At 39.8% G+C, this 7,930-nt stretch overlaps 1 long non-coding RNA gene across 1 annotated transcript; it reads left to right on the forward strand.

Annotated features, from left to right (window-relative positions):
- Nucleotides 1-5,563: 5,563 nt before the first annotated feature.
- On the forward strand, nt 5,564-7,547 carry LOC122005092. The gene is made up of 3 exons (XR_006118318.1): nt 5,564-5,573; nt 5,644-5,771; nt 7,515-7,547. It is a non-coding gene; the product is annotated as an uncharacterized LOC122005092 (long non-coding RNA).
- The last annotated feature ends 383 nt before the right edge of the window (nt 7,548-7,930 follow it).

Raw genomic sequence — 7,930 nt, forward strand, 5'->3', positions numbered from 1 at the left:
GGTGCCTCCAAGCCCTATAGAGGCGCCTTGGATACTGTTCATCCGAGGCTAAGTTGTGCTCCTTTGGTCCTGCAAAAAGTGTAACTCCCAAACACATACCTACAAAACAAAGTTAGCATAAAACTACAATATAGATATGATAATAGAATATAATGATAGTCTACGGACTGTCCGGGTCTGACTTCAGATTTCCAACCGGAAACCCTAGGTCGACCCGACGCCTACTGTTCCCTCTACGGGGAACGCGTCCTCACCCACTCCACTCAGGAGATTTACCTGTTGCCAGTGTGATCCTCTAGATCAACTGGACTTTTGCTCGATGCTCGATGCTCGATGCTTCCGAACTTTCTGCTGGACTTCCGCTTCTCGGCTGGTCCAGTCTTTCACCTGGTTCACGACACTAGGACTTTCCACCTATGGTTACCTCCCCTCCCCCCGGACTTTTGCTTGAAGCACTCGACCCACCAAGACTTTCCGCATAGGGTTACCACCCCCTATGACCTAGGGTTACCACCTCCTAGGGTTTTCACTTGCCTAACCACAGCTAGGACTTTTCTTGAAACACTTAACAGACTTGTTAGATCACAACATAACCTTAACTTTGAATCCTTTGCCATTATCAAAACTTAGGTTCGATCGTCGGATGCTTTCCGCACCACCAATCTCCCCCTTTTTGATTATGGTAAACCAAATTCAAAGTTAAGTAAAACAAATGCATAAATATATTTAAAAGGTTTTAAGTGAGCAAGCTTAAGTATATAAATTCAAATACAAGCATTAACTTAAGCTTAACACTTAAACTTTGTGAAGCTCCCCCTTAATACAGGGCTCTTTTTTTTTAATCAGATTTTTTACTTTTGAATTTCCCTACTCTCCCCCTTTGCCATTTATCAAAAAATAAGCCAGTTGAAAGAAAGTTTTAAGTTTTTTTTTTAGAAAACAGACTAGGCTTTGTAAGAATGTAAAAATGCATGTGTAACACTTAGCTTATAATTAACTAAATTTTGAAAAACTTAGCTAGATTTAAAAGAATTTTTGGAGGTAAATTATTTTTTTGAAAAAAATTTGAAGTCTCTTAGCAAAAATCTTTTGAAAGCAATGAGTTAAACTTTGCAAGTAAAGAAGTATGCTTTATAATACTTTTAGCTAAGTATAAAATTGTTACGCTCCGCAAGTATACGGTAATGTCGCAAGTAATATAAAAGATTATCGTATCCACAGGGACTGGAATAAGCACTAGAAATGTCTCAATGCGAATTAGCTAAACAACTATCCAATCGTTTCAAAAGCAAAGTAAAGGTAAACAAATCTAGTCTTAAAGATCAACAAACAAGAGTCTAGTGTTTTGGGTTATGATAAAGGGAGATTCTAGGAGTTTCGGTTTCTTTGTAAGATTTCTTGAATGTAAATGGTTCACCAATTCTTATCCCTCAATTGCCAAACATGTAGAAAGTTGCCAGTTCTCTCTTGCAATAGACAACCGGCTAAGGACTGAGAAATGTATCTAAGTAGGATTAATTAGACATGAACCTACATTGTCCTTACACAGAAGCGCACCTATTACTATGCCTTCCTCGGATATCAACATAGAAGCCCACAACTCATTAATCTATCAAGATACAAGAAACTAATCACAAGATCCATCCTACTCTCTTGAATATTCTCATTTCCTCTTCAAGATTATCTCTCAAACGTCCTTACACGTGCTTGCACCTGTCACGTGGATCCCTCGGATGATCGAGTGAGAGTTTATCTTTACAAAGTCCACAAGAAATCCAAACAATCAATCAAGAATGAGAATTAAGCATAAATCACCATTAATCATTCATGATCTAATTGATACAAGCAAGTCAATGTCATTGAAACAAGAAAATGACAAATCCATTAGAGATTACATCAATCCATCATACAAATACTCCCTTAATCCTAGAATACAATATCTACTCCATGAATCGAGGAAGAAAACCTGAAGAAATAGAGAATACAAGCATTTCTTAAATCCCCAATCCAAGAAATCAAGAAGAGGGGGAAAGAGAAAACTTATCTACGAAGAAGCCTCGTCTTCGGATCCAATCCTCGCTCCGGAGTCGAAATCGTCGAGATCTCCCTTAAAATCACCCAGAAATCCTCCCAAGAATGGGAGGAAACCACCAAATCTTGCCTTCTCCCAAAGGGGGAGAGATCCCCTTTCAATTCATGAAGAAGAGTTTAAATAGAGGAGGGAATCGGGCGCCACACGGCCCCGTGACACGGCCGTGTGAGATTCACACGGCCATGTCCAGTTCCCTCTCTGCCAAAGCTGCACGGCCGTGTGACTCCACACGGACAGAACCCTTCTGCTCTCTGGAAATGCTACACGGCCGTGTGGTGCACACGGCCACAGCCTGCTTAGTCTCTGGAAATGTTACACGGTCGTATGGTGCATACGGCCGCAGCCTGCTTGGTCTCTGGAAATTTCACACGGCCGTGTAGATCCACACGGCCATGTAAGGCTTCTGCTCTGGTTGGCTTCAAATCTTGACACGGCCGTGCGAGGTTCACACGGCCATGTCATCTTCCTCTTCTGTTGGTGCCAAACTCCACACAGCCCGAGCTTCATACCAGTGCATGGCCGTGTGAGGTACACGGCCCGGTGCTTTCTCCCTTTGTTTCCTCTAATGCATGCCCAAAGATGTAGATTCTTCACCAAATCGATTCCTGTGTACAGAAAATGCACAAAAAGCAGATCTCCGAACCAAAAGAGTAAATATGCTAAAAGGGAAGCTAGAAGTATAAAAATGCATAGATCAAGCATGCTCAAAATATGTAAATGTGCGTAAAAACATGCATAAAAGAGTATATAATCTACGCACATCAAAAATGAATCTGAGAGGTAACTTAGAAAAGTATTTTAGCAAAAATTTATAAAGATGGCTAAGTTTGAGAAAGTTTGAAAGTTGCTATATGAATCATTTAGCTAAGCCTTTTGCAAACATTGAATTTTGAAAATGTAGTCTCAGTTTTAAAAGGTACTTAGCTTAATTAAAAAAAACTTAATTTTAAAAAAATAGGAGTAAGAACTTATGAAATTTTAGGACGAAGAGGGAGTAACTAAATATTTAATTTAGGTTATTTAATCAAATTTAGTTGGTCCTTAAGTCCAAGCATGAGTCAAGTTAAATAGTTGTTAACTTATCCAAATTGTTTTGATCAGGTATCAGAGCCCTAAAGTACAAGCATGCTCAATCTTAAAATCTCCATTTCCTTCACGAACTGTCTAACCTTTAGCTACTTGTTGATTGCCTAGAGGGCAACAACTTTCACTCGGTTAGTCAAGTTAAGTCATTTGATCCAATTAGATTTGACTAAGGCTGGATGACTTAAACTGATTACTGTTAATAAAGTATTTAATGCCCAGACTCATAATGATGCACAGATATAAGCATTCTGGAGTCCAGGCTGTACCCTATGCATCTCACACCGTTCTATGTATTTCAAACACAAGCAAGGTATACCTAGGTGTTTGTGAGATGCTCTGGCTTGAATCTAGGGGAACATGATTTCTAGGGTAGAGCCTAAACTAAGTCCAACCTTTGAAAATTCTAAGAAAATGGGATTTTAAAATCATTATTTTTCCTTGAATTTTTGAAAAGAACAGAATGATAAAGTAAGACAATGAGTTTGAAAATCAAAATCTATTCTACCCAGCACATTCCTATTTATCTTCTAAGTGCACTGAACTGAAGTTCAGGTAAGGGTTTTGTGAAAATGTCAGCTAGGTTTGATTTGGACTCAACATAGTTGAGTGCAAGTTCACCTTTAGCTACGTGATCCCTTACAAAGTGGTGGTTTACCTCTATGTGTTTAGTCCTAGAGTGGTGAATTGGATTTTTTGTTAGATTAATTGAGCTTATATTATCAATTAAGATTGTTGTATTTTTGTATTCTAATTGATAGTCTTTTAAGGTATGCATCATCCATAAAAGTTGAGCGGCACACTCTCCTAGGGATATGTATTCAGCTTCAGTGGTGGATAGAGCAACACAATATTACTTTCTGCTTGACCAACTTACTAGGCACTGACCTAGGATTTGACAACTACAACTTGTACTTTTTCTGTCTAATTTGCACCCGACATAGTCTGAGTCAGAATAGCCAAAAAGGACAAAGGTGCTAGTTCTAGGGTACCAAAGTCCTATATTTAGGGTGCCCTTAATATACCTAAGTATTCTTTTAACATATGTTAGATGTGATTCTTTTGCACAAGATTGGTATCTTCCGCACATACCAACTGCAAATATTATATCTGGTCGACTTGCAGTTAGATAGAGTAGGCTTCCTATTATACTTCTATAGTATTTTGGGTCTACTGGTTTTCCTTGTAGGTCAGAGTCAATGTTGATGTTAGTGGCCATTGGGGTATTTATGATTTTTGAATTTTCCATTCCAAATTTTTTTAATTAGTTCTTTAGCATATTTAGTTTAGTAAATATAGATTCCATCTTTCGTTTGTTTAATTTGCAAACCTAAGAAAAAATTTAGTTCCCCAACCATACTCATTTCAAATTCATTTTCCATTAATTTAATGAATTCTTTTAGAAATTTAGAGTTAGTTGTGAGATCTCGGAAAATTTAATTAATAAGGTTATTTGGAAAATAGCCTTATAGGATTTTTCCAGAATTTTTAGAAATTTTCTGGGAATTTTTCGGAACTCGTACGATGAGTTTTGAGGGGATTAATTCCGGGTTCGGATAAAGCCTATTTGGGATACCGTTTAATTGAGGAAATATTTTATTTATAAAACCTTTTCCCTTTTATTTTCTTTCCCCAAACGGCGACCCCGATCCTCTCCTCACCCGAACCTTCTCCTCCTTCCCCGATCTCCTCTCTCTTCTTCTCTGTGCTCTCCCTCTCTCGCGGATGACTCGGCGCCGAGGCCGAAGGAGACTCTTCATCGGAGCTCGACGGTGCCAAGGAGCTGGATCCGATCGGGGGTCCTGATCCGGTGAGTTCTGCGACTGAGTGTCAACGGCGAGGTGGCTAGGGTACGGTGAGGAGCAAGATTTGCCGACTCCCAACCGATCGACCTCCGTTCTTCTCTCCTCGCGCTGCTCATAGTGCGATCCACCTCTTCACTGGCCGGATCTGGATCGAGCCGTGCCACCCGACCGCCGGCGTGAAAGGGGCAGTTAGGGCTCCGAAGGTTAGGGCTCTATTTCGGTGTTGACCTTCCTTGTTGGATTCGTGATCGTCTTCCAGTTCTGGGCTAGGAGAAAGCATCGGATTTCTGTGGATTGTCCTTGTGGCTGATCAATGCGTTCTCCTTTGTGATCCGATTGAATCCATTGAGGTGAGGTTCTGTTCTATTCTGTGGTGTTGATTCTTGATCGCTTTGAGATGTTTATTGCATCAGATCAGTTCTGGGATGTTTCCTTCTTTGCTGTGATTGAGGTTTCGGTTGAATTCTTGATTCGAATTGTGGAGTGGATCCAGCAAGGTGCTGTTCAGTGGGTTGTCTAGCTCTAGCAACAGCTACCCTTCCTGGTAGCACCACTTCTTCGTGTGGATCAACGGATCAGAGCCAGGAATTAAGGTAAGATGAATTAGATTGTTGTTGGAATACTTGGTTGAATCCATGATCTCCTTGTGTTTGATCCGAACAGAGGAGTGAATTCCAAATAGGTTCTGTTCTGTCCTGTTTTGTGGATTGGTTGGCTTCAGCAGTAACTCATCTTGGTCTCGGCAGCAACAATCCTCTTGTCCCAATAGCCACAGTAGCTATGGAATTGAGGTATGGTTTTTGATCTTGCTGTAGGTTAGTTAATTTAGGTTTATGATTTGGATTAGGGTAATTGTTTCATGTGTTGATGAATTAGTCTATGTATTGAATAGGGTTAGGTTTGAATTGAATTTTGGTTAGAACATGTTGTATATCATGTTTCGAATTTGGATATTTGTTAGGTGATCATGTGTTAGATGATTAGGTATGATCTTGATACCTATTGATAATTTATTCATCATTAGGTTGTGTTGATTAATTAGGTTATGTGGATTTAAGTTTGAATTTCTAATCTAATGGTTGATTATGGATTAGGGAACTATCCCTAATTAACCGTTAGAAAGGTTGAAGGATATGATTTAGGGTTTGTCCCTAAATTTCTATTTAGGATTTATTTAGCTATGTGTTTGTATTTTAGCTAAATAACAGTAAATGTATTTATTTATACAGGACTTTGATTCGAGACAAATGTCTCGACATTGGATTAGGGCTGGATTATACCTTCTATTTGAGGCGGGTATCCTTTGACTTATCTTTTGATAATGTCTTATGATATGTGTAGCTTATATATATTTACTAGTGGTAGATAGTAGATTATTTCTTCCCTGGTCTTAGCTAGTTGATACCTATCACATGCTTCATCTGCTAGTTGCTTTACTTCAGGATTGGATATTTTAGCTCTTGCCATGTGTATATATGTTCATAGAGATGTATATTTATAGTGCTCTACTCTACTGGATTAGTTGCTTTACATGTGTGATACATGCTCTTGGATTCATGATACTTACATCATTGTTATATGTGATGGCTTTGGATTTATGCTGTTTATATCATGGTTATAGTTATATGTGTTTACCTTTTTGGCACGCACTTATATGGAGGAGGCTTTGTTCAGGTACGTCATATTGTAGCCGCATGAATCATATCGCATGATTGCATGCTGGGCGATTGACGACTCCATTATTGTTGAGCTCGTCGGCCGGCTACATGGGCCTGCACACAGCGTGTCCACTCATGGGTAGTGGCACAGCACTAGGGTGTGTATGGTAGTTAGCTCTGTAGTGCTCCGCTGGTCCGCTCATGGGTAGTGCGACTGCAGCGTGGTAGCAGGCAGGGATCCCTCCCAGTCATCGCGTACCGGGAGTTGAGAGCATTGCGCTCCCTCACTATGTTTGAGGTAGGAGGATAGGTGTACTCCGACATCATCCCGTCCACTCGGTCACTCTTCAGGGGCAGTGATGGCAGAGTGCACGGTGTCACAGCCCTACCCACTCGGTCTCACCATTGTGTGTGAGATGGCTGACTGGTTGACAGGGGTGACCATGTCATATTGCATCATATGCACAGATTGCATTCGTTATGATTGATGCATTTTGGTGATTGCATATGATTGACATGCATACAGGATACATGCTTTTGCTCTGACTACTTTTATCTCTGTATGTTGACAGTCAGTTCCCCAAGCCTCGCAGGTGAGCATAGTTTATTTCAGTTATGCATTTTCTTATTATTCTTGCTATAGACAGTACTTTATGCCTTTTGCTGGTTATTACAGTTTATTTCAGCTATGCATATCTGTTATACTGTTAGGAGACCGTACCGTAGGTTGTACTGTTAGGAGACTGTACTGTAGGCTCTATGGTTTAGTGTACTGTACCATAGGATGTTGCTAGTAGTTATATGTTGCTGTACATATCTATTGGATTACCTGCTGAGTTCTTTGAACTCACCCACCCCGTTGTTACTATTTTTCAGGTTGAGGCCGTCGGGAGATATTCCAGTCGCTAGGCCCATTATCGCGAGGATTTTCTTTGTCGGATTATATTTTGCTTTTGCATCTTATATACTTGTATTGTGGGTTTGTATTGTGGACTTTACATTGAACATTCGGGTCTGCTTTTGTTTTCCGCTGCGGATATATTTTCATTACTTCGTGGATTTTGTTTTTCTTCGTTGTAGTGGAGTAGGATGTGCACGTATATCTTCGTTGGTTTCTATATCATCTTTTATTTATATAATTGCGTGTATTGTTCATAATATATCTGTGTAGAAATGTTGAATATAATTGCATGGATTGTTTACTATTTGTGTGTATTGTTCCGGCCGAGTGTGGCCGAGGTATGGATATATGTATACTGAAATTCATATTGTCCGCCGTACAGGGGAGATGC

This window comes from Zingiber officinale, chromosome 1A, assembly GCF_018446385.1.
Source record: "Zingiber officinale cultivar Zhangliang chromosome 1A, Zo_v1.1, whole genome shotgun sequence".
NCBI lineage: Eukaryota > Viridiplantae > Streptophyta > Magnoliopsida > Zingiberales > Zingiberaceae > Zingiber > Zingiber officinale.